Here is a 23,478-nt window from a genome sequence, read left to right on the forward strand (position 1 = left end):
TGGTCTATTTTGGAGAATGTTCCATGTGCACTTGAAAATAATTTGTAGGGGCGCCTGGGTGGCTCAGTCAGTTGAGCGTCCGACTTCGGCTCAGGTCATGATCTCATGGTCCGTGAGTTCGAGCCCCGCGTCGGGCTCTGGGCTGATGGCTCAGAGCCTGGAGCCTGCTTCCGATTCTGTGTCTCCCTCTCTCTCTGCCCCTTCCCCATTCATGCTCTGTCTCTCTCTGTCTCAAAAATAAAATAAACGTTAAAAAAAAAAATTAAAAAAAAAATAATAATTTGTATACTGCTATTGTTGAGTAGAATGTTCTGTATATTTCTCAGGTTCAATTGGTCTATAATATTATGCATATTAGAATATTATAATATTCTACCTGGTTCTTCTATCCATAAATGCAAGTGGAGTATTGAAATCTCCTTTTATTATTGTGTTGCTATTTCTCCCTTCGGTTTTGTCAATGTTTGCTTCATATATTTGGGAACTCTAACATTAGGTGTATAAATATTTATAATTGTTATTCTTCCTGGTAAATTAACTCATTTATCATCATATAATGTCCTTATTTTAGTCTTGTGGCAGTTTTTGTCTTAATGTCTACTTTGATACAACTATAACTATGGTCACTCATCCTCTCTTTAGGTTCCTATTTTCATTAAATAATTTTTTCCACCCTTTCTTTTAGGCCTATGTATGTCCTTAGATCTAAAGTGAATCTCTTATAGACTGCATATAGTTGGATTTGTTACTTTTTAATTCATTCAGCCAATCTATGCCTTTTAATTGGTGCATTTAATCTATTTATGTTTAAAGTAATTCCAGATAGGGGCACCAGGGTGGCTCAGTAGGTTGAATCTGACTTTAGCTCAGGTCATGATCTCTCAGTTCATGGGTTTGAGCCCTGCATCGGGATCTGTGCTAACAGCTTGGAGCCTGGAACCTGCTTTGGATTCTGTGTCTGGCTCTCTCTCTGCCTCTCCCCAGGGCAGAGCTCTGTTTCTTTCTCTCTCTCTCTCAAAAATAAATAAAACATTAAAAAAAATTTTTAAGTAATTCCTGATAGAGGACTTCCTACTGACATTTTGTTAATTGCTTTCTGTATGTCTTAGAGCTTTTTTGTCCATTCTCTCCTCCCTTGCTGTCTTCTTTTGTATTTCATTGATTCTTGTAGTGATATGTTTTTATTCCTTTCTTATTTACCTTTGTATATATTCTATAGATGCTTTCTTTGTGATTACTACTGCAATTATTTAAGATATCTTAAACTTATAACAATCTGTTTTAAACCGCTAAGAACTATAATACTTGACATCTCTGACATGCCTTTTTTGTTACTGATAGCACAAATGATCTTTTTGTATTGCACATACATTTATAATTTCATTTTAATACTTTTTAAAAAATTCTATACTAGATTTAAAAGTTATTTATATACCTTTAGCATTGTGTCTATAAAGTCAATGCTATAGTCAAGGTCATTTGGTTTTCTCCTATGTTATCTTCTAGGAGTTTTAGGTTTTATGTTTTACATTTTGGTCTATGATACATTTTGACTTAATTTTTTATATCTAAATTCTTTTTTTTTTTTTTTGCATGTGGATGTCCATATGTTCCAGCGTTCAGTTGGCTATACATGTCAGGTTCAGTTGGCTATATTTCTGAGTCTGTATTAAGTTTCATTAATCTATTTTTCTATGATATTACCAATATCACACTACCTTGATTAGTGTACTTAATAAGTTTTAAAGTTGAGTAGTGTCCGTCCTGCAACTTTGTTCCCCCTAGTCAGTATTATGTTGGCTATTCTGGGTCTTTTGCCTTTGTAGAAATACTTTAGAATCAGTTTGTCAATATCCACAAAATAACTTGCTAAGATTTTGATCGGGATAGCATTGTATCTATTGGTCAATTTGGAAAGAACTGGTATCTTGAAAATACTGAAATCCATAGACATGAACTAATTCTTGATTTTTTTAATTCTCTGTTTTCTTTCATCAACGTCTTATAGTTTTTCTCAAATACATCCTATACATATTTTCTTTTTTTGGACTATGTTTACTTATATATGATGGTGGAAATCTAGAAGGATACACAACAAAGAGTTGACAGTGGCTATCTATGGGGTTGAGATTGGATGAAGGAACATGGATTTTTCACTTTTCCACTTTAGACATTGCCATGCTCATTGAATTTTCTACTTAGACACTGCCATACTGATTGCACTGTTTTATATTGAGCATTTTCTAAGTAAAAAACTATACCATCTAGAGATCTTTTGTTCTAATTTAAAACCAAGGTCTTACTACTTCAGAACAAAGTCGAACCATCTTCCAAAGCAACACTATAGTCCTGCAGGAATAAACCTCAAACAGGCCTGAGCCCTGTCCTGCTTGCAGATGTCTTCAGGAAAGTGGCCTTCCCCTCACCTAGTTTCCCCCTAAATACTTAGGAATGTGAAGAAATTGAGATCATTTATTTGTCTCTGCTGGGTAGGTAGGTAGATTTGTAGCCGGAGTCTGCAGAATAGGTGGATGGAACTAGGAGAGAGAGTATTAAAAAAACAAAAAACAAAACAAAACAGAAACAAATAAAAAATCAAAGTAAGAATGGAAAAAAGCATCTTTTAAAGCCTAGCAAAATCTTTACTTTATGCAGGTGGTGTTGCTCACAGCTGCACTTGCCCAGGGAGAACTGTGTGAACCTGAGAACCATGCTTTCATAAATTTAAGAAAATATGTATAAGATCTATTTACTCTGAGAATCTGGTTGATATCTGGAGGTAAAACACACAAAAGTGAGTGGGGGTTTCTGCTCAAGTGTGTTGGAGTCTCTATAATTTCTGTCTAACTCTCCAATTTGTGGGACAGATCCATTCTTACATATATTTTATTAAATTTATACCTCAAATTTCATTTTGAGGGGCGTTAATGTAAATAGTATTGCACCTTTAATTTCAAATTCTATTTGTTCTTTGCTGTTATTTAGAAAGTGTTTGACTTGTATATTAACCTCATTATCTTGCAACTTTAGTATAATTGTTGCAGAATAAATTGATTTTTCATCAATCTTTTGGATTTTTTTACATACCTTCATGTCATCTGTAAACAAAGACAGTTTTCTTTCTTCTAAATTTATCCATCTTTTTTTCCTTTTCTTATTGCAATAGGTAGAAATTCCAGTCCACTACTGAAATAAGTAGTGAGAAGAAACATTCCTGCCTTGTTCCTGATCTTATTTGGAAAACTTCTAGTTTTTCATAATGAAGTATGATATTAACTGTAGGTTTTTATAGATATTCTTTATTAAGTAAAGGAAATTCTCTATTCCCATTTCACTGAGAGGTTTTGGTTTTTTTTTGGGGTTTTTTTTTGGTTTTTTTTTTTTTTTTTTTTTATCATGAATGGGTGTTGGATTTTGTCAAATACTTTTTTTTCTCCTATCAATAGGCCTTTAGTAATTCGGTGGTTAGTTGCTGGGAGAGGGAAAATGTTCTATAGACCTATGATTAGATCTCAATCTTTTAGTGAATTTTTACCTGTGGACTACAAACTTCTCAGTTTTTTTTCTCCTTCTCCCCTTAGTTGGGATAGGATGGCTAGAGTGGGCTGGATTTGGGTGTTGCCCTTCCCTTAGATCATTAGGGTCTGATAAGAACACCAGTAGGTTAGGATGTGGTTAATTAGTTTCTCCTGAAAGAATGAATGAATGAATGAATGAATGAGTTTCTCCTTGTTAAGAAGAACAGAGTGCTCTGGTGTATGTTAAAAGGGTTCTGTTCCTCCTCCACTCCCTTCCAGAAGCACACCAAGATTTTTCTCCCATATTTACTTTGAGAACATGATTGAGGCCTGGAGGTAAAATACACAAAAGTAAGTGGAGGTTTCTGTTTAGGTATGTTGGATTCTCTGTAATTGCCTGCCTAACTCTCCAATTTGTGGGACAGTGGTTTGCCCAGTGACCTCACTTTTTTTACAGATCTAAAATAAGGTTGTTGATTTTTCATTTTGTTTAGGATTTTATTTGTTTGGGTGAAATGGCAATTTCTAAGCTCCTTATATATGGAAACAGAAAGCAGAATTTTTGTTTTTTACTTTTATTTTTATAATTTGTTTCTCTTTACAATTGTCAGAAGTTTGTTTATATTAGTATTATTATTGTAACTAAATATTCAGTTAGACTTCAACACAAAATTTTATATAAAATGTTAGCATAGCCCTTTACACTGGAGTAAGAACCCAAAACTTTACTGAAAAATGCTTAATTAGAAGCTTCACTTTCTCAGTCTTACTCAACCTTTCTCCTAGTTGCAAAGTAGCAATTATGTTATCTCATGGTTATTTGCGGACCTCTTGGTACTGGATGGCAAAGGATCCACAGGCCATAATGGTCAGTAAAACTCTGATCCTTGTGCACTCTGGTGTTCTCGGATAATAAGAGTTTGGAAGGACTCTTTCCTTCAATGTCTCTGATTTGAAAAGTATAGAGAAGTGGTATGGTAGCATAATACAACTTTTCTGTTATAAAGTTTAGAATCAGGCTGGGCTTCTCCTTCTTCTAAATCTACTCTAATACTTCCTAAGGACCATGGCAACAGTAAAATAAGTCTTGTCACTGGCAGTTAGAAGCATCTTTTAGATACATTAATTATTGTTTTCTGCATTTTAATACATTCATTTTTGCTTCTATCTCTCCGTTTATTCTTGTCTTTGAATTGATATTCGATATTACATCTTGGAGTACTTTTTTCTTTTATAATGAATGTTCTGGACTTCCAGTGGCACCAAACCAGGTGATAGTTCTCTGATATACTCTGTTCAAGTGCTATGGCTGGAAGTGAGTTCAACAGAAGGAAACAAGGAAGGAAATACTATGTATGGGAATCACTATCTTCTCCTTTGACTGTGGGTTATCTGGCAATGGGAGACACTGTCATGAGAATTTATAGTGAATCCAATGATGCAGTCTATATGGACATTGACAAATACATCATTTATCTTACTTGTCCATTCCCTGTGAAGTTAAGTGTGGCCATATAACTGGCTTTGGCCACCGAAATGTGATAGAATTTATAGTGATGTTTGTCTGTTTTAAGCATCTGTTTAAAATTTTTTTAATGTTTTTATTTATTTATGAGAAAGAAAAAGACACAGCATGAGTGGGGGAGGGGCAGAGAGAGAGAGGGAGACATGGAATCTGAAGCAGACTCCAGGCTCTGAGCTCTCAGTATAGAGTCTGATGCCAGGCTCGAACTTGTGAACCATGAGATCATGACCTGAGCTAAAGTCAAACATTCAACCGACTGAGCCACCCAGGAGCCCCTACGTGTCTGTTTTAAAAGCTTATGCATGATTTTGCACTTACTATTACCTTTCTGAGAGACTGGAAACCCACATCAAGATGTAGCCACTGCCTGCCTGGTTTTCTGGATTACGTCAATGAATACATGAACTCTGCATGCTCATGTTGGAGATGTACTGTTAATAATAAAAAAAACATTTGCTTTGTTAAGTGGCTGATATTTTGGAGTTGATTACTATTGCAGCTTATCTTAGCCTATTCTGACTGATAAATCCTTAGTCATTTGAGAATTTAAGCTTCAGTACATGTGATGAGTCTCCTGAGCTTCCGAGATCTAAGTAATTAGGTGCTTTCCAATTCATTGTGCCCTTTATATTTTTTTCTGTATAATATTCTTAGCTAGATCATTAGACACATCAAGTCTTATTTTACATGATAGTACAGTGATTGCAAGTATGGGTTCCAAAGGCAATCTGCTTGGTTTCACATATCAGATCTGCTATTGAACAACTGACCAAGTTACAGAGACACCCTATTCCTCTATTTTCTCATCCGTGAAATGAAGAGAACAATTCTACTTACCTCATGAGTTTTGAGGACTAAATGAGTTATTACATATAAAATACTCAGAACAGTGGGACTTACAAAGAAGGACTAACCAAATGTTTGCTTTTATCATATCTTTTAATCTACCTGTAGTCCTTAACTGAATTTCTCACATGTACTTGATCCTGTTTTTTGATTTAGCAAATGTGCTCTGCCTCTAACTTTAGATGATTTCATGGATGAATTGTTATTATTATTATTTTAAATAATGCCTTATAAGTCTCAAACAACCCTGTTCAAATAATCCTTAATGCTTAGGGAGGATGTTATGGAAGTTGTAGGGAGATGGCAGAGGTAAGGAGAGTGAGCAGAACCTATTGAAACTCTTACATTATTCTTCCATTGGCCTCTTACTTGGTGTCTGCGCATGAGCCCATGCAGGTGCTGCCTGGACAGCAGCCAAGTCCCAGATCTCAAACTGATCTCAAACATCTTAATTTTGTACCTATAAACCTTGACCTGACTGTTCTACTTCAGAGTCAACATTTGTATTTGGGTATCTTATGTCAAAGGCATCTCAACTCAGTGTATTTAAGTTTGTCTTGAAGATCTCCTGTCAAATCTATTCTGGCCTCATTTTCCCCATCTTACCCAATGGCACCAGCATTCATCCAAATACACATGCCAGGAGTGATGAATCATCTTCAAATCCTCCCTTTCTCTTATGCTCCATATCCCAAATTCATTTGGGTCAAAGTAACCTCCAAAAAACCTCTTGAGTCTACTTTTCTTCATCTCTACTGCCAACAAGTGGCTATTACCTCTCTTGGACAATGCTATAGCCTTCTGCTTTGCCTACCTGTTTCTACAAATAGCTCCCTCTGTAGTTATCTTCATCTGTAGTGGAATGATCATATTCATTTATTGTTTCAATGATCTTGGCCCATCCCTTCGTGCAATCTCCAAAGGCTTCCCATTGTTTTCAGGGTAAAGAATAAAGTCCTGAATGTAGTCCTCAAGGCACTGTATGGTCTTGTCCCTATCTGACTCAGTGACCACAACTTATGCCCATCTCCCTAACTCCCAACATGTTTTAGTCTTTCAACTTGTCCTTCTCTGTCACTTCTAGCTTTTGCAAAAGAAAACTCACTGCTATTTGTCTAATGAAATCTTCCTATTTTCGGGTCTTAGCTGAAACACCCCTTCCTCAAAGGTCACTCCCTGACTTCTCTAGCTAAAACCAACTAATTTAAGTCTTAGCTATTTACTTTCTGATTAGGCTTTTGATGCCTTTGGGTATGCTCCAATGTTTGATACAAAACCAAGAAACAATGTTGTAATATAACATTGCATGGAAACCAGAGAATGTACAAAGATGATTCACTGTATTGCCCACACTGTAGCTGGGTATCTCTGAGTCCCATTCTAAGGTCTCCTTTCCCTTGCTTCCACCCCGTCAAAATACTATCTTTTATGTACCCACCTTTTTCTGTGCTTCTGTCCCCAGAGAGATAAGACAGCAGCAGCTCCTTGGTTTGGTTGTAGGAGGAGGTTCTAGTTTGTCCAAAATTTTTAGAGGGAATCATTTGTAAGAGAAATGTTTCCTTTCCTAATATTTATGCCATTACTTTGTGTTCTTTTTCTAGTTTATGAATATATTCTCTCACAAATAAAAAAAAATGACTGAGTTGAGGAGCAGTGAAAATGGGAATGTAAAAGAAAGAGTCAACTGAGGAAGAAAAAGATCTCACCCTGCTATGTACACTTATTACAGACTTTAACTGATTTGGAAATATTTTGCCTTCCCTGCTACAATAGAGGACAAGGACCCTCTCTATTTTTCTAGCCATTTTGTATCTAGTATATAGCACAGTGGCTGATAAGAAGAAGACTTTTTCTAGTGGCTTAGTAAATATGGAATGACTTGTCTGTACAACTATTGACTGTGATCCAAAGTGAATTATCTTACAGCTTGCTCTTTTTAAAAACATCTTTCCTAAAAACAGGTAATTAAAAGGAGGGCATATCTTATTAACTAATTTCAGTTTATTATTTGCACTGTCAAGAGACACTGAGAACAGTATTATTTATTTTTATTCATTTATGCTTTAATGCTTATATATTTATACTTGGTGGAGCCAAAGCTTTATTTCCCTAATTGTATGCGTTCCTGTGATGTATTTACTTACATATTGACAAATTAAGTTATTTTTTATTATGATTACTAGACACACATGTTTGGGAGCACATTTTGTGCTATGATTCTGGGGAATAACAAATTAGGAAACAAAATGTGCAGCTTCATCCTCTTTGACATCTAGTGTATGGTGACTGACAGTTTAATAGGAAATTCTGGCAGGGCTTGCCCTAGATCATGGGACACATGTCACCTGCTTGGCTCAAGCATCTAATATACTACTACAAAATGTAGATATTTACTTGAATTCACATCTCAAAGCTCTAAAATTCTGGGTTTTTTTCCCCTCTATTTTAATTTGGCACCTTCTATTCTCGCACAATGGCAAAATGTGTCCGAGTATAGCTGCAGGTTTTTCAATTTCTCCTTAGATCCACTCGACCTGAGAACAGTGTGATTGGGTGTGAGTTTGCAATCATGGTTTTTCTTTAGAATCTTATTTTCTATATTTGACTTGATTAAGATCTTGCTAGAATAAAATGAAAAAAAATAATAAGAATGAAGGAAAAACATAAAAAGCAATATTAATAATATACATTGTCTTGGTTAGGGAAGGCTGATAAACAGGAGATTTGCTTAATTCCAATTTACTGGTTTGTTTTTGTGGGGAGTTTTGCATATATTTGATAATGGCAAAAACACCTTATTATCAATGTTATTTACATAATCAGTAAAATACTTTTGTGCTATGATTTCCTGTCTTTATATGAGAAAAAGTAAAAATGATGCTGTCATTCTAATCTCAGTGTTTGCACTGGGTCTTTATTTGTTTTTTAATTAAATAGTGAAAAATATCTTTCTTATGTTGAGCAACACCAAAATTAGATATTCTTTTAAACCTTTGAGCGAATATGACTGGCAGTTTAGAATTTTATGTTATCTATTTTTCTTTCAACTATTCTCATCCATTTAATAAAAATGGTCAGATATAAGAACTATACTTAAACCAGCATTAATTGTTATGTGTTTATTAAAGCCAAATACATAAATTAGATTGTAGGAGTTACAACTCAACTTTTAATATCTTTAAGAAATGCTACTGTTATAAGAAAAATTAAAGATAAAATAACAAATTAAGTATTATGCTTTAATAGAAAGTAATTATCTCTCATAATTCTACTACCCAGAAATAACCATTGTTAATATTTCTGTGTACATTCTTTCAAACATGTACACACACACCTGTACACATATATACCCACACAACCTTACAAATAGGATTTCATACTATAAAAACTGTACTTACACTTAAATCTGTGTGACTGAATATTCTAATTTACTTAAATTCTCCTACCCAATATTAATGTGGAAACTCTATTATGTGAATATTCCATAATTAATTTCACTAATTCCCTATTCTTTGATGTTTGGAACATTTTTGATGTTCTAATACTGAAAATAATGGATCAAGGTATTTTGCAAATATTTCAGGTTTCTATTTTTAACAAAAGATTCATTCTCCAACATTTAGAAAGCTCTGAACATTTTTTTCCTACATTTTTTATGTTTTATTTATTTTTGAGAGAGACAGAGCATGAATGGGTAGGGGCAGAGAGAGAGGGAGACACAGAATCTGAAGCAGGTTCCAGGCTCTGAGCTGTCAGCACAGAGCCTGATGCGAGGCTAGAACCCACGAACCATGAGATCATGACTTGAGCTGAAGTCGGACAGTTAACTGACTGAGCCACCCAGGCACCCTTGGACATTTAAAAAAAAATTTTTTTAACGTTTACTTATTTTTGAGAGAGAGACAGAGGCACAGCACGAGTGGGGGAGGGGTAGAGAGAAAGGGAAACAAAGAATCTGAAGCAGGCTCCAGGCTGCGAGCTGTCAGCACAGAGCTAGATGTGGGCCTGAACTCAAGAACCATGAGATCATGATCTGACCTGAAGTCAGATGCTTAACCAACTGAGCCACTCAGGTGCTCCATTCCTTGGACATTTTTGATGGAAGAAGAAAGTGCCTCTTGGAGACTAAAATCCCCTAGAATAAAAAGTAACACAAGGAAAAAGGGAGTGAAGCAGAGAGGCATGGTCCAGTTAAGGACAAATGTTTCTGATGTCAAGGGGAATCAGAGTAAATTCAGTTCTTTGGACTGAAATATTTCCCCTGGTGCACCCCATGGATTCTGGGTTTAATTCTAGGAAGAGGATGTTAACACAAAATACAGGTGTTATTTTTACTAAATCTCACTGGGCAAAGCAACACTGTTGGATATTCAGAGGGGATGAGTATAGGTAAGTAGGGGAGAAAGATATTCTTTGAATATTGTTCGGAGAACACTACTATAGGAATAGGAAAATAACAAAATCTACAAGGCTCCTTTGGTGCTCATCCACCTCAGTACATCAGTTCCTGGGAAATGACAACAATGCCCAGAGATAGGCATCTCATCAAAGTACCTGGAATTATATCAAAACTTCTCTCCAATTACATTCTCAGAGAGCTGAATACTTAGAAAGTACAAGAGAAAGGATCATGAAGGTAAGAGTGTAACCTGTCCCTAGCGGTAGTAGATACAGTTACAGTACAACTTTCCAAAAATTTTACATCTATTGCACTTACAAAAGAGGTTTAAAATATGTCTTATTATTTTAAAGCTGACCATCTGGTTCTGACTATCCAGATTAAGAGACAGAACATTATTTGTACCTTACAGCTTCCTGTGTATTTCCCCTACCCCATCTCCCAGAGTCGACCACAATCATGAGTTTTCTGTTAACCATTTTCACACTCCTTTTAACAGGTTTTAACATTTATGTAGGTATTCTTAACCAATATATTATTTAGTTTACTCTATTTTTGCTTCTCTTTAAATCTCTTACTATATTACTCTGAGATATGCTTCTTTTGCTCAACATTGTTTAAAATTTATACATGAACATCTTTTTACGGTTAAGCCAGGTTGATGCATGTACTAAGCAGTCCATTCATTTTTCCATTGAATAAATACTCAAACTAATTATTCATTCTACCACTGGTGGTAATTTTAATTATTTCATGTTTTTTTCTTTTTTTAAATTTTTAAAAATGTTTTATTACCTGTATTTGAGAGACAGAGAGAGCACAAGCATGGGAGGGGCAGAGAGAGGAGGAGACACAGAATCTGAAGCAGGCTCCAGGCTCCAAGCTATCAGCACAAATCCCGACACAGGACTCAAACCCATGAACCATGATTACCTGAGCCAAAGTTGGATGGTTAATCAACTGAGCCACCCAGATGCCCCTCAAGTTTTTATGTTTTTATTGACACTGCTGCTATAGACATTCTTTATACATGACACCTGATAACATCTGCAAGATTTTTTCCTAAGGTATAGGCATATGAGATGCAATACTTTTTTCTAAAGAATATATCTAAGTGGAATTTGCCAATGCTCAGGTTATTAATTTTGTCAACATCAAGCTTATTATCTCTTAAAGACAACCTACTTTTAGATTTTTTATCCTTTCTATGCTTATTTTTTATGCCATTAATTTTTAACTTTGATCTTTCTTTCCTGTTATGTTCTTTGGATTTATTTTGAAGTAGTTTTTTTTTTTTTTTTAATTTTTATTTATTTATTTAACTTACATCCAAGTTAGATAGCATATAGTACAACAATGATTTTGGGAGTAGATTCCTTAATGCCCCTTACATTTAGGCCATCCCCACTCCTACAACCCCTACAGTAACCCTCTGTTTATTCTCCATATTTAAGAGTCTCATGTTTTTGTCCATCTCCCTGTTTTTATATTATTTTTGCTTCACTTCCCTTATATTCATCTGTTTTGTTTCTGAAAGTCCTCATATAAGTGAAGTCATGTGATATTTGTCTTTCTCTGACTAATTTCACTTAGCATAATACACTCTAGTTCCATCCAAGTAATTGCAAATGGCAAGATTTCATTCTTTTTGATTGCCGAGTAATACTCCATTGCATATATATACCACATCTTCTTTATCCATTCATCCATCGATGGACATTTGGGCTCTGTCCATAGTTTGGCTATTGTTGACAGTGCTGCTATAAACATGGGGGTACATGTGCCCCTTCGAAAAAAGCATACCTGTATCCCTTGGATAAATGCCTAGTAGTGCAATTGCTAGGTCGTAGGGTGGTTCTATTTTTAACTATTTGAAGGAACCTCCATACTGTTTTCCAGAGTGGTTGCACCAGTTTGCATTCCCACCAGCAGTGAAAAAGAGATCTTCTTTCTCCGCATTCTCACCAACTTCTGTTGTTGCATGAGTTGTTAATGGTAGCCATTCTGGCAGGTGTGAAGGGGTATCTCCTTGTGGTTTTGATTTGTATTTCCCTGATGATGAGTGATGTTGAGCATTTTTTCATGTACCGGTTGGCAATCTGGATGTCTTCTTTGGAAAAGTGTCTATCCATATCTTTTCCCCATTTCTTCACTGGGTTATTTGCTTATTGGGAGTTCAGTTTGTAAGTTCTTTATAGATTTTGGATACTAACCCTTTATCTGGCACGTCATTTGCAAATATCTTCTCCCATTCCACAGGTTGCCTTTTAGTTTTGCTGATCGTTTCCTTTGCTGTGCAGAAGCTTTTTATTTTGATGAGGTTCCAATAGTTCATTTTTGCTTTTGTTTCCCTTGCCTCCAGAGATGTGTTGAGTAAGAAGTTGCTGCAGCCAAGGCCAAGGAGGTTTTTGCCTGCTTTCTCCTCGAGGATTTCGATGGCTTCCTCTCTTACATTGAGGTCCTTCATCCATTTTGAGTTTGTTTTTGTGTATGGTGTAAGAAAGTGGTCTAGGTTCATTTTTCTGCATGTCACTGTCCAGTTTTCCCACCACCATTTGCTGAAGAGACTGTCTTTTCTCCATTGGATATTCTTTCCTACTTTGTCAAAGATTAGTTGGCCAGATGTTTGTGGGTCCATTTCTGGGTGCTCTATTCTGTTCAATCAATCTGAGTGTCTGTTCTTGTGCCAGTACCATACTGTTTTGATGATTACAGCTTTGTAATACAGCTTGAAGTCTGGAATTGTGAAGCCTCCAGCTTTGGTTCTTTTTAAGGATTGCTTTGGCTATTGGGGTCTTTTTTGGTGCCATACAAATTTTAGGATTGTTTGTTCTAGCTCTGTGAAGAACGCTGGTATTATTTTGATAGGGATTGCATTTAATACATAGATGGCTTTGTGTAGTATTGACATTTTAACAATATTTGTTCCTCCTATCCAGGAGCATGCAATATTTTTACAAATTTTTTGATTTCTTTCATAAGCTTTCTACAGTTTTCAGTGTATAGATTTTTCACCTCTTTGGTTACATTTATTCCTAGGTATTTTATGGTTTTTGGTGCAATTGTAAAGGGGACCAATTCCTTGATTTCTCTTTCTGTTGCTTCATTGTTGGTGTATAGGAATGCAACCGATTTCTGTGCATTGATTTTATATCCTGCAACTTTGCTGAATTCATGGATAAGGTCTAGCATCCCTGTCTTGTTCCTGACTTCAGGGTGAAAGCTCTCAGTTTTCCCCATTGAGGATGATATTAGCATTGGGTCTTTCATATATGTCTTTTATGATCCCAAGGAATGATCCTTCTATCCCTACTTTCTTGAGGGTTTTTATCAAGAAAGGATGTTGTATTTTGTCAAATGTTTTCTCTGCATCTATTGAGAGGATCATGTGGTTCTTGTCCTCTTTTATTGATGTGATGAATCACATTGATTGTTTGCAGATATTGAACCAGCCCTGCATCCCAGGTATAAATCCCACTTGGTTGTGGTGAATAATTTTTTTTTTAATGCATTGTTGGGTCTAGTTGGCTAATATCTTGTTGAGGATTTTTGCATCCATGTTCATCAGGGAAATTGGCCAATAGTTCTCCTTTTTAGTGGGGTCTTTGTCTGGTTTTGGAATCAAGGTAATGCTGGCTTCATAGAAAGAGTTTGGAGGTTTTCCTTCCATTTCTATTTTTTTGGAGCAGCTTCAAGAGAATAGGTGTTAACTCTTCCTTAAATGTTTGGTACAATTCCCCTGGAAAGCCATCTGGCCCTGGACTCTTGTTTTTTGGGAGATTTTTGATTACTAATTCAATTTCTTTAATGATTTTGGGTCTGACCAAATTTTCTATTTGTTCTTCAGTTTTGTTAGTGTATATGTTTCTAGGAATTTGTCCATTTCTTCCAGAATGCCCATTTTGTTGGCATATAATTGGTCATAATATTCTCTTATTACTGTTTTGTTTTTTTTTTTTTTTTTTTTTTTTTTCCCTGCTGTGTTGGTTGTGATCTCTCCTCTTTCATTCTTGATTTTATTTATTTGGGTCCTTTCCTTTTTCTTTTTGATCAAACTGGCTAGGGGTTTATCAATTTTGTTAACTCTTTCAAAGGACCAGCTTCTGGTTTCATTGATCTGTTTTACTGTTTTTGTTTTGGTTTTGGTTTTAGTTTTGGTTTCAATGGCATTGATTGCTGCTCTAATCTTTACTATTTCCTGTCTTCTGTGAAGTAATTTTTAAAACTTCATATACTAGATGATCATTTTATAAATTTTGAAACACTTTTTGTCTATAAGTTAAGGTTTAAGGCCATAATGTTTCTAAAGTAGTTTTTTAAAGTTTATTTTGTGTTTTAGTTTTTTTCTTTTCTTTTTTTTAAAAATATGAAATATACTGTGAAATTGGTTTCCACATAATACCCAGTGCTCATACCAACCAGTGCCCTCCTCAATGCCCATCACCCACTTTCCCCTCCCTACCACCCCCCATCAACTCTCAGTTTATTCTCAGTCTTTAAGAGTCTCTTATGGTTTGCCTCCTTCCCTCTCTAACTTTTTTCCCCTTCCCCTCCCCCATGGTCTTCTGTCGAGTTTCTCAGGATCCACATAGGAGTGAAAACATATGGTATCTGTCCCTCTCTGTGTGACTTATTTCACTTAGCATAACACTCTCCAGTTCCATCCACGTTTCTACAAATGGTCAGATTTCATTCTTTTTCATTGCCAAGTAGTATTCCTTTGTGTATATAAACTACATCTTGTTTATTCATTTGTCAGTTGATGGACATTTAGGCTCTTTCCATAATTTGGCTATTGTTGAAAGTGCTGCTATAAACATTGGGGTACAAGTGCCCCTATGCATCAGTACTCCTGTATCCCTTGGGTAAATTCCTAGCAGTGCTCTTGCTGGGTCACAGGGTGGCTCTATGTTTAATTTGTTGAGGAACCTCCACACTGTTTTCCAGAGTGGCTTTTTTTCTTTTCTTTTCTTTCTCTCTTTTTTTTTTCTTTTGAGAGAGAGAGAGAGCAAGCACGGGAGGGGCAGAGAGAGATAGGGAGAGAGAATCTTAAGCAGGCTCCATGCCCAGCACAGAGCCTAACACAAGGCTCGACCTCAGAGCTGTGAGATCATAACCTGAGTCAAAATCAAGAGTTGGTTGTTTAACTGACTGAGCCACTCAGGCAACCCTAAAGTAGTTTTAATTGCATACCACTATTTTTATATAATATGCACCCAATTCTATTCTCTAGATCACTAAACTCTCATATTTTTTTTTTCTTTTCACTAGATTGCATTGTGAATGTATCTTTAGACCTATTTTGTAGTTCATGAATTCTCTCTTCACCTAATGTGTTTAATGTGGTTCACTCCTAGAAAGTCAATTTTGTTATTTTTCAAATATATTTGTTTATTTTTTTGTTCTCTGTTCATATTTTCAAGTTCTTCTGTTGTCTTACAACTCTATTAATCATTACTTAACATCTCTAACTAAAATATATTTATATCTGAAGCTTTTGTATTCCTATTTGTATTGCAATTGTTTCTCTGGCTCTTCCTCACTATATTTCATTTCCTAGTATGATTTTTTTAATTTTTAAATTGTGACTGTTCATTTCCTTTGGAATTTTATCTATTGGAATTCCTTAATGCTTAGACTTAAATTCAGGATTAATAGGGGTGCCTGGGTGGCTCAGTCGGTTAAGCATCTGACTTTGGCTCAGGTCATGATCTCACAGTTTGAGTTCGAGCCCAGTGTCGGGCTCTGTGCTGACAGCTCAGAGCCTGGAGCCTGCTTTGGATTCTTTGTCTCCTTCTCTCTCTGCCCCTCCCCAACTTGTGCTCTGTCTCCCTATGTCTCTCAAAAAATAAATAAATATTTAAAAAAAAAGTTTAATTCAGGATTAACATTTACTTCTGACAATCTCCTGTAGTACTACCTATATTGCATAAATTACATTGTCTATTTCAGACTTTTCAGGCCATAAAAGTAAACCTAAAACCTATGTGATACAGACTTGTGTTTATGAATTCTTAGGAGAGATTGTTTGTTTTCATTCCACTAAATGCCAAGTTTGAGAAAAGCAATTTTCCTATTGCATCCTTGTTTTTCTTATTTCTTTTTTATTCTTCTTTTAACATAGCAGATGTTGCTAGTTTCTCCCCCCTACTCCCAAGGGTGTCCTACTATATTTCTCTATGTGGCATAATCCTACATTTTTTGTTTTGTTTTGTTTTCTCTCAACGGCCCGTGCAACAGTCAAAGCAAAACTTAACATTTTTAGGGTATAAAATAACTTCTTACAGTGAAATCTGGCTTTAAGGCTAGTCTATCTCCTAAGGTTCTTATTTCCACTTTGTTTTTCAGGTCTTTGGGTTTCTTATTTTTATGTCAGCTCAGCAATGCATTATAAACTGTAATTTTTATAATGATTCACTCAGTATCACTTTGTTAGTTATGTATGGCTGCATAACAATATTATCACAGACAGTAGATTAAAACAACACACATGTACTATCTCACAATTTTTGTAGGTCATGAGAAAGTTAGTTTAGCTAGGTCCCCTACAGTGCTGCAACCAATGTGTCAACTAGAGCTAGTTCTCATCTGAAGGCTTATCTGGGGAAACATCTACTTCTCAGCTCCTACAGCCATTGGCAAGATTCAGGTCTTGAGTGAAACAGAACTGAGGGCTTCAGTTTCTTGTTGGTTGTAAATTGGAAGCTGACCTCACTTCTCAGCTAGTTTTTGCCTGGAGACTGCCCTCAGTTGTCTGCCTCATGGATCTCCCCTACATGGCCACTTACTTCAAGCCAGCAAAGGAAAGAGACTTCTAGCAAACAAATGTTACAATGATGGTTAACATAATCACAGAAGTGATTTGCCATATCCTATCGGTAAGAAGCAAATCACAGATCCTGTCCACACTACAGGTGAGAGGATTACACAGGAGAAAAGTATCAGGAAGCAGGGAACACCATAGTATCTTTCGGGTGTTTCAATCAGGGAAGTTGTTGAATATGTGATACAGTGTGCTAGAAAGGAAGGTGGCATGAGATACACTTGAAGAATTTGCAGAATAACAGAGGGTAAGTGGTGGGATTTGAAGGAAGCTGAAAGGTGGAATAAATTGAGGGAAGCAACCACATTTAAAACCTCCAGTTTTATTTGGCCTTGAGCAATGTCAATGTCAAGGGAAAATGCAGTTATACATGCATTGTTCAAATTGTGCTGCTCTCTTTAAGGAGTTCCTGTGCCAAGTTCCCTCATTCCCTTCTTGAACCTAATCCATTGTTACAATCATGTAAGTCACAGTTTTTACAAGATTTTCAAATGGCCAGTTTCCTACATGTGCAGAAAAAAACACTGCAAAGCCTCAGCTGCTCATTTCTCCTCTGTCACTTTCACTCATGGGCAAAGTTCTTTATAATGCATCAGACCCCTGCCAGCAGTGGAAACTGCATTTATACTGATAATTCAGGCAAAACCAGAAGCATGACCAACCTAATTCCCTTTGCCTAAACTGTGTATGATTTTAGCCAAGTAATTTATAGTGGTCAAAATAACCAAAAATCACTATCTATCCTTGTGTATACTTACACAGCTTGAAAACAAAACCATCGAACCCAATAATTCCTATGTCAATGGTTATACCTTTAGAGGCAAGCTTTCAACCTAGATTTTCCCAGTGAGACATCCTTGGCAAAATGATAAAGACAGTAACATTTACTTTCTGTCCTATTTCTTTTCTAGCTTTCTCCTTTTCCCATTTTTCTTTGCCTCTGAGTCACTTATCCTAGCAGTCTGAAGTCACTGGACCCTCTGTCTTCAGTTATCACTAGAACTTTAATTCCCACTAAGGTATTAGCTAGAAAAAAGGTTAAGTGTCATTGCTTCCATTGCATTTAACCAAAAGTAAAAAAATAATGACCTTTAATAAGAGAATTTTGAGCAATATGACTTCCTGGAAGGGAAAAGGATTACTTTTCTGAGTTCCTCATATTAGACCAACTTATTATTTTTTTTTTATGAAACCAGTGCTAATAACAATAGCTAATGATTTGAAAGTGTTCACAGTGTGCTAGTCACTGAGCCAAACTGTGTAGCTTATTTCAATAAATACTTCCAAATGAATGATGAAGTACTCAACCTCATTTTACAGGTTAGGGAATTTAAGCTTAGAGAAATTAAGTAACTTGCCCAATGTCATAACAGCTAGTAAGTGAAAAACCAAGATAGGTCTAACTCCACAAACAGACTCTTAAAACTTATACTATTCTATTATAGCAAGTAATGCTCCATCATATCAGTATCTTGAAATATGTATCCCGATTTTCCCCCAATTAACCATTTGAATTTAGCCAAGGTGTTTATGCTTTCTCAGTCCTAGTTTCCTCTGGTGTTAAGGGAGAGAAGGAATTAAATGAACCACGAGTTTCTTCTTTCATACATAATCCTAGCATATACTGTTATAAATTACCTTTGGTATGGCAGGTGTCAACTCTAAAATATGGAACTGCACTTCTAAATCCATGCACAGAAATGAGAGTGATCATAACCTTACTGAACTGAGAGCAAGGTCAAAATCTCCCACTCAGGAGAGTATTTCTTTGGCTTCTGTGAAACATGACCATTGCTATTATTGCCTATACATTTTTTTATTGTTATTAGGAATTTTTTTTCAATATATGAAATTTATTGTCAAATTGGTTTCCATACAACACCCAGTGCTCATCCCAAAAGGTGCCCTCCTCAATACCCATCACCCACCCTCCCCCTCCCCCCATCAACCCTCAGTTTGTGCCTATACATTTTGAATTTTTTGGTTTCTTAAATGTTAATTAAAATGTAATTTCATTTGCATAATACAAGACTAGTATGGTAATTAACACTCTTGTTACTAATTGCCACCTAATTAACCTGCTTTAGGTGTCTTAGTGTCAGTGCAACATCTAAATAACATCTTCCTACCTAAGTTGATTCGTAGGGCTGTGATTACCTTTTATGACTTATAAAATTTAAAATTAATTGCATATCAGCTAGAGCTGTGGCTCAACCTTATATCTCAAAAAGGGTCCATTAGGTAGTTATTTGATAACTAATTAAGTTTTAGCTATCTCACTAAATCAACTCAAAATGCTCCTCTTATAAAGTAGATTTAAGGGGTCACAATAGACTCTTGAAGGATTAGCCTGAGTCAACCTTACTATTCAGATTGTCTCATTATGGTTTTTCAAAACATCGATCCATCATGGTTGAATTTCTGTCCTAGGATTAGAAACCTTTAAACCCCATTTTAAAGGCAAAACTTTGACAAAGAAAAACTGTCTTATTTTGAACTGAAATTAATGACAACTTCAAGATATGTTAATAGCCCAGACTTCTTTTATGATCCGCTCTGGGCTGCTTGTTCCTGCAGCCCCACCTTTATCTCTTAGCCATCCTTCCCTGTAGAGGTATAAGATCAAAGAACCAAGACGTAGATCCACACCTCCCAGGGCTGGATTCGGTTTGCTGGATTATAGATATCTTAAGATTTCGCTGAGTGAATATCAGTGCTGAGCTTTTTGAACCCAGGGAGTTATAAGTTATCTCAGGGAATGCTGATAAATGTTATCAAAAGAAGAAATAATCCTCAATCTCTTGTATTAGAAAAATATCATTTTAAAAGATGAGACCATCATGAAATCAAACAAATTGTAACATGTTCAAATTCTAAAAGGTGAAGGTCACAGATGTAAACACAGCACATCAAGCTGAAGGTGTCAGAACTATAACTTAATTCTCAAATACTCCTCATACTCTAAAACCTTTATCAAAGTTTCTATTCATTTTTCTGTTAGTATGTGGCCATTTATGATATTACATTTTATTATGTAGTGTTCTGCAATTTTCATTTCAAGGAATAAATTCTTTAAGGCTTTGTTAATTCATTGATTAATAGGCTGATTCAATACATGTGTATTTATTGTCATTATGTTTTGGACATTGTACTATTCTTTGAGGATACATTGCTGAAAAATACATGCTCCCTGAACTCAGAGTTTTAGGAAAATGTTAGGAATCATAAGAATTAAACAAATGACTATCAGCATTGTGAAAGCAGAAGCATAATATACTAGTGGGCCAGATGGGAGACCCATTTAGGTCTACAGCTCCAGAGAGAAAGCTGACTTGAGAAAATGATATTTAAGCTGGACTACAAGTATGAGGATTAACAAATCGGTGGGCAGTGCAATCAGTGGCAAGTGTGTAGGGTTGTTATGAGTTTTACAGGTACAAAGGAACATTAAGACAACGTTCTGGCCCACAGAGAGACTGTGGTGCAGATGAAAATCCTGGAGAAATTCAATAAGACCTTAGAAAAGAGAGCAAGGAGAGAGAGATGGGAGATGAATGTGGAGTGGTAGCCAGAGCCCCAGGACACAGGGCCACCTGAGCCATGCTTGGATTTACCTCCAAAGTGTTAGGAAGTCTTTGAAGAATTTTAATTCCATGTATGGTAGAACTACACCTTTATCTTAAATGAATAGTCTGGGCAGGAAAGGGGGAATAGAGGGCAGTGCCCCTTGCTCACTCTTATTTTCTGGCTACATTCTTATCCCAAAAAGTTTGACTTAGTGAAGTACATCTAAAACTTTAATGGGAGAGAAAGGCCATACCATTATTATAGTTATGAAAACTACAATCAGAGTAAATGGAAGAGATGTTTTCAGTTGCAGTTGAAAGGATTAAATTATAATATCATAAATGTTTGCCTTGAAAAATTGAGGAAGCCTATAGAATTGTAGGTTACTGATGCTCTTAAAGCAGTGCCTCACACTCTGAAAAAGTTCAGTGGTAAAAAATAAAGAGAGCAATGTACTCTAATACCAAAAATAGTATCTCATATTTATGTAGTAATTCATAATTTTCAAAACACCTTCATTTGAGTTACTGGATTTAATCATCATATCAACCTTCCCAGGCAGGATAAATACTCCTATTCCTATTTTATAGGTAAATAAATCCACCTTCTGCTGTGGGGAACCACCTCACCTACTCTAAGGTGCATAGTTTGTGTGGGAATGACCTACTTTCCAGTCTCAGGAGTAGAGTGTGATTAATAGAAATCAATAAATATTTCTAAATCCTTGTCCACAGTAATTGGCTCAGGGATAGGCCTGTAAGCTTGTTAGAACCAATGAAATATAAAGATACATTTCCTGAGGTTTGTTGTTCTTATTATTCAGTGGGGTTGACAGGGATGAGAGAGGGAGGGAGGGAGGGAGGGAGGGAGAAAGGAAGGAAGGAAGGAAGGAAAAGAGGGAGGGAAGCGTCCTCTTTTCTTTGGAGACTACTGCAGGAGATCCTTCGTCTTCCCTCAGTGAGGAGTTGTGGCATGAAATGTAAGGTCTTAAACTGTTTCAGCCATTCTCACGAGTTCATAGGAAGTTCCTGAGACAAAAGACAATCACACACAGAAACTGAAAGTGAAGTTGAAATGTAGAAGTGTGGATGGGAGAAAAAATTGGTCTCTAGTGACATTGTTTGAAATGCTGATTGAATTTTGCCTGGATCCTGGCTACCTCAGCCTTTGCAGTTTTGTAAGCCAATATTTTTTTTTCCTATTGTTTAAGCCAGTTTGAATTGAGTTTTCTATCACCTTCACCTTAAAGAGGCATAAGCAATAAACAGTAACCAAGGCTAACTGAAACAAAGTACTGCATTTTCTAGGATCAGTGCAAAGATCAGAAATACCAACCCTAGTAATAAAGACAGAAGTTTATTCTTCCTCTGAAGTTCAAGAATCTTCAAAATAATCAATACAGGTCTAGCACAGTGCTCTGATCAGGGAACCAATATCTTTCCACCATGCAAAACTCCCATCCCAGATATTACCTTATGGTTTAAGATGCTCATTGGAGCTCCAGGCATTAAGCCTAACTTGTAATCAGTGGAGAAAAGGAAGGAAAAGAATTCATGACCTTTCTTCTTGAGGACACTTTTTGGAATTTGCACACATCACTTCTGCTTATATTCCACTGGCCAGAACTTAATCAAACAACCTAATATAACTGCCTAAATAAAGAACCTGAGAAATATGTTTTATTCTGGATGGCAATGTGCCAAACTAAAACTTGGACTACAATTACTATTGAAGAAGGGAAGGACATGTCATCAGGGATAATCAGCAAGCTTTGAGACAGAAGGATATGAGTAGTTACATAGAATTGAGAGGAAAAATGGAGGACCAGGCATGGAAAAAGGCAACTCTGAAAGGCTAGAAGGTAAAACTAGGGGATGCTCTCTTAGGAAGGGTACAATGGGATTCAACCAACACCTCCATCCATGTCTCCCTTGATCAGGAGTCAAGCTTTGGGCATGAGCAGCACATAGGCCAAGCCTGGGTCATATACTGGTCTCGTAGCTGTGCAGAGGTAATGAAAGGAGGAATCTGCCTAGGACTTTTACGGTATTAGTTGGCACCTGCGTTTACCATCCCACTGTGACCACACCTAATGAAGGAAAGAATTATCAAAAAGAAATGAGGCACTGCTGTGTGAGAAAGATATGTTTCAAGGCATTAATATTTTTTTTGTAATTTTTTTAATGTTTATTTACTTTTGAGAGACAGAGAGAGACAGCATGAGTGGGGGAGGGCACAGAACATGAAGCAGGTTCCAGGCTCTGAGCTGTCAGCACAGAGCCCGATGCAGGACTTGAACTCACGAACTGTGAGATCATGACCTGAGCTGAAGTCAGCCGCTTAACCAACTGAGCCACCCAGGCGCCCCAAAGGCATTAATATTAATAACAGCAATAATTATAATACAAGTAATACAGACTTTCAATATAAGTGATCTGCCTAAGAAAACAGATAGCTAGAGATAGAGACAGGAGTAGGATTCAATATCCAGTCCAGTGACCTTCCCATTTTTTAACTCCATCTAAACTGTAAATTCAGAGAGAGCTAAGATACTACTCTTCCTGCTGCTACTTTAACAGGCATCATCTCACTTTCATTCTGTATTTTTGGTTCTTACATCAGTCTTGTATAGATGGAACATATACCAATATTCTTTTTCAGGTGAGGAGACCAAATTTTAGAAAGATTAGATGATCAAAAATCTCCCAACAAAGATTCCAGGGCTGGATGTCTTTCCAGGGGAATTCTACCAAACACTTAAGGAAGATTTAACACCTAATCTTTCAAAGCTGTTCCAAAA

At 36.2% G+C, this 23,478-nt stretch overlaps 1 long non-coding RNA gene across 1 annotated transcript in view; it reads right to left on the reverse strand.

Moving 5' to 3' along the window:
* The window catches only part of LOC132687720 (uncharacterized), a 154,522-nt gene that overhangs the window by 257 nt on the left and 130,787 nt on the right, over nt 1-23,478 (reverse strand). Inside the window, exon 4 of the long non-coding RNA XR_009614238.1 lies at nt 5,368-5,474. This is a non-coding gene — a long non-coding RNA (uncharacterized LOC132687720). The remainder of the gene's footprint in view (nt 1-5,367; nt 5,475-23,478) is intronic.

Source organism: Panthera onca, chromosome A3 (assembly GCF_046562875.1).
Source record: "Panthera onca isolate mPanOnc1 chromosome A3, mPanOnc1 haplotype 2, whole genome shotgun sequence".
Classification (NCBI taxonomy): domain Eukaryota; kingdom Metazoa; phylum Chordata; class Mammalia; order Carnivora; family Felidae; genus Panthera; species Panthera onca.